Source organism: Schistocerca serialis, chromosome 2 (assembly GCF_023864345.2).
Source record: "Schistocerca serialis cubense isolate TAMUIC-IGC-003099 chromosome 2, iqSchSeri2.2, whole genome shotgun sequence".
Taxonomy (NCBI): domain Eukaryota; kingdom Metazoa; phylum Arthropoda; class Insecta; order Orthoptera; family Acrididae; genus Schistocerca; species Schistocerca serialis.
In genome coordinates, this window is record NC_064639.1 from 941002689 (window position 1) to 941007561 (window position 4873).

Below are 4873 nucleotides of genomic sequence, written 5' to 3' on the forward strand. Positions count from 1 at the left end.
TAACAACATGGATACATTAATCCTTTTTTCAGTTGTCACAGACTACGGTGTTATAATAGGCAGCAATGTATCTTGCTGTTGAGCCCATTCCACATCACAGTATAGTAAATAGTTTGGCCAACATATTAACCTCACGTCTAAACCTCAACTTGTTAAAAAAAAATTACGTTGCTGCTGTTGGCAACACAAACTGCTAGTTCCTAAATTGCGATGAGCAACAATGACAAGCATAATCGTTCTCGTGAAAGTCATGATGCGTTGTCGAGACTACAGGCTTTTTCAGTCACGAGTAACAGCGATTACAGTATCTCCGACTGTGGGTACACATATTTTCTGATCAAAGCAGATGAAAATCCAGGCAGTTATAGATTCATTCTACGTTTCAATTAACAGCCTCCCATTCTTTACTGGAAGGCTCGTGCCCATCTCATTGCCAACAAAATGCATCAAATTTTGTTTGTACTGATAGCAACAACTGCACTATCATGGTCTGCTTCAGATGCAGCAATAGCCTAAATGTCAAATAAAGCGATACTTAATTTCGCATTTTCATTGCATTATTGCCGTTTTGTTTGCCACTGAAAACTGACATAAAAGTTCTACCGTTACTTTAATGTTATCACTTATGGGTTAGTGTATTAGAAGTGAAATGCTTTATGTGCCAGATGTTTAAACCGACCAATACACTGTATGAGATAAAGTTACCATTCAGGGAGTGAGTGAACATGTAATCCATTTCGGTAATATTCCAGTTATATGGGGTTATTTTGAAGGACAGTAAATATGTCAAAATTTCTTGTCAACAAGTATGTCAGTGAACTAGTATGATACGTCTGCTAGATTGCTGTAGAACTTTCTGGTGGACATCTCACCCCTACTTTGGTTGCTCCGCCTTTTCCGTTTCGTGTACCTAACAATCGTAAGACAACAATACTGCTGCCCCCCGCCCAGTAATTTTATCCCAAGAATTTCAACCCCACTAAAATATTCCGGGAGGAGGTGGTTAATGATAACGGGACAAACAGCAAAACACACACTACTAAAATATTTATATTTCAAGAACAATTTTTCATTATATAAATTATAATACTGCATTGAAATTTATGAGTACCAATCAAACTTTTAAAATATCACTGGAAATACTGAATTCGCTCTGGTAAGAGTACCTTCACTCTGAAATCCAACTCCAACAAACTCGGTTGACAACTGTTTTCATCTCGAAGTTTGACTTAGTTTTCAACTGCTGTTCAACAGTTGTTTGAAGTCGCGGGTCTGTACAACTACTCGAGGGAAATTTTGTCTAGAGTTTGCAGTTTATGGTCAGTGCGTAAAAACACTTGAGCATGCGCATTTTCCTTGTCGTCTGCTGTGTTTCTTTCGACAATGGCAACTCACGAGTCGTCAACAGATGCAGCAATTCAGTTTTTGTTAGAAACTGAAATGGGGAAACCTCTGTAGTATTCTTCTGATTCTGCATGTTAAAACAGGTATAAAAGGAATGATTTGTTGAAAAAAGTTTCTCACAAAATTGGTGTACCGCTTTTGGAGTGTGAAACGAAATGGACAAATACGAAAACTCAGTATAATCGTGAGCCGTGAGCATTGTAAAATGGTCAAAACTAGAAGGGAGGCGTTGAAGAAGCCATGGAGAAAAATATTTACAATCGTAAGTAAAATGTCATTTATTGCAATAACTGAAACTTTAGGATTGTTGGTCGGAAATTTTGTAATTACAACTGTATTTTCACGGAAATTTATCTATTTCTCTTGTCATATCATTTTGTCAAAATCTGATATAAAGTAGTTTGCAAATTAATGGCTTACATTGTTAATAACTAAAGCTATAAGGGTTTTGTTCGTAAATTTTTAATTACATTTGTCTTTTCACTCAGTATTTGTTTATTCATATTCCTCTTGCCATTTCACTTTACCTACATCCGATACAAAGTAGATTGCAAATTCACCCCTTATATTCTTTGCGGTTCTTCCTGCGTTGTCTCCCTTTCTCTGAAGACATTTATTTTGCGGAGGCATCCTCCAACTGCCATCCGAAACCCTGCCTGTTTCTGGATCTCCCACATCAAAACTGCCAGGTGGGGAGTAAACTGTGGCACTTTCTTTATTTCTTCTAAGAAAACTGTGCAAAGACACAGTTGCAGAAGCCACGAATGTTGCTTTTTCACGTCTTAAGCGCGCAGTTGTTCCAAGACAGCGAAAAACTCTTTATAGTATTAAAAAAAAATTATCCACACTTTTTCTAGCGCGAGATAGTAATTAAAAATTCTTTCCTGGCTGTCTTTTTCTTGCCATCCTGCGTATGGTTACATCATGTACTCTGAAAGAGCAAAAGCATCATCTCCCACCATAACAAATGGTTAATCTGCACAATTAGAATCCATTTACATTGATTTTTCTGTTACAAAAAATAAAACCGCCGAAAGTGTGTTTACAAGAGTTTGAAACTGTTGCCAACATTTTTCAACAGTTGTAAGTTTGCCAAACTCACAACAGTGGGAAGTTTGCCAAACGTACAGCTGTTGTATGTTTTTGTTTGTTGGAGTTGGTTTTTCGGTGTGAAGGTACCTTAAAGTTGTACAGAATGGCGGTTGAGATTAAACGCTTTGCAACTCCGCATTGAGCAGCAGTTGAAATTTTAAACGATTGTTGTCAGCCTCTCTATTGAAACAGAGGAACAAACACTGAAAACGGACTCAATGAACGTAAAAAAGTGAATTAATTACTCATATCTATAAACGTGATAATGTTAATACTAATACTAATATACCATCAGTACATTCGGTGACACCACAAGGTTTATCAAGTGAAAATATGCACGAAATCATGAGTAAATTACTTAGAACTGATGAAGCTATCTCTGAGGTAGGGTATTTATCTTGTAATGAGAATGAAGTCTTAAGCCACAACGAAGCTCAACGTACATCAGTAAAGAATGACAGTGCGATAGGAAATTACTCTTCAACTTCCTGGCAGAAAAATCTATTTGATTAATGTTTACTACTAATAATAAAAAAAGACGAGGCAGTGACGTCGTGCAGTACTTCCGTTAAGCATCCTCAGCAAGTATGTAAAACAATGAGAACGTCATCTAGTGATTTTTGTTGCTCAAAAGACCGTATAGCAAAGAAGAATAAAAAAATTACGCCATATATTAAAATTCTGATTGTGTGCAGCACGAAAAAGATGCAAAAAGCAGATCATAGAAACATGTACAGTAAATACTCGTGAGCCATGTTTAAAAAATCGAAAGGAAAAATTAGATGCAACGGTGATACGATTAGTTTATATGGCCGCAAAAAGAGAACCAGAACTTATGTAGGAACAAATTGCGAATGTCGTAGGTACGGGAATATATCTTCACACCGATAAGACGATGACTAATTTTAAAGCGGAACAGTTACTTTAGAATCGAAATTGATCAACTTTTTTTTCCATTTCTGTGGATGAGTCAGCCTATAGGTTTTCTGAAAAATACTGCTTTTATATGTTACGTAAGTCAACGAATAAAATAACGCACGCTGCTGTTTCTATAAACTAGTGAAAAATGCTAACGCAAAGTCCCTTGAAGTAGAAACTATCCAGGTTCTCTCAGAAAACAGCATAGGTGTGGAAATGCTTAAAGGAAAGCCTGTAGGATTTTGTTCCGATGGAGCGGCAGCAGGTTTTGCTGCTAAAATTATGAGAAACGTATCTCCACACGCGATTACTGTACATTGTATGGCTCTCAGGATGGAGCTTGTTCCCGTAAACGTTTTTAGTGTCGTAAATGATGTTCATAACTTTGAATGCTGGTTAGATAAACTTTATAAAATTTTCAGATAACCACATTTTCAGCTGCAAAACTTAAAAACACTGAAACAGCTATAGGCACCACGGGTTATCTGAAAGTTAAATGTTGTTTCGTATTCGTTGGATTTCTAGTGAGAAGGATACTTTGTCAGCAGTACTGAAAGATTTTCGTTGTATCATGGAGTTCCTAACCTTTGAATCTGAAAGCTGTGAATCCTTAAGTGCAGATCGTTTTAAATTGGCAGGGCTTTATAATAACCTTTCACTGAGAAACAAATGTTCTATTGTTGGATTTGTTATTAGTTGTATCATGTGTTTTGCCTCTAATTAGTACAACAGTGCGGAAAGGGAGTGTTTCTTAAATTGAAGGAGAAAGTAAAATGCTTGTTAAGGATGACCTTTATTTGAGTCTGTGCAAAGAAAATTACTTAAAATACTGTAAATATTATAAATTTCAGTTTGAAGAGAAAGGTGAAAACAGTTTGCAAAATAAAAGGACAAATAATTCAAGAGTCGAACTGGTGTGATATTTAATTGTCAACATGGCCTCCTTCACACCAAGTATTAAATTCGGGACATTTCAAGAACAGAAGACTATAGGAAAACAAATGAGGTGTCCAATAGTTCATTTTTCCAGCATAGCTATTTTGCGTACAAAAAGGTGTGTTGGTATGGTACTTGTTTTGTAAAATGGTTTCCTTCGAAACAAGTACTAAATTTAAGAAATTTCGAGAAGAGCTTTCTGAGCAAAATTAGAAAATAAAAAAACTGAAAAAAGGACGGTCAAATTTTTTGTGAAATAAAATAGATTGACGTGCTTTGAATGATGCTCGAAATCATCTACAGCAAATGAAGAAGTGTCGATGGAGAATGCGCACTCTCTTTCCTGATATTTGAGGGATTCTCTGCAGAAAAAAATTTGAGATAGAAAAAAATTGCTCGAGCCTTTTTACACATTCAGGCGTAGGTGACATAAATACCTCAATGCAACGCTACAGCAGACTGCGCGGTCTACGTAATCCACCAGACGAATACTCTTTTAAGTTAAGCATCGAACTTTAAACTC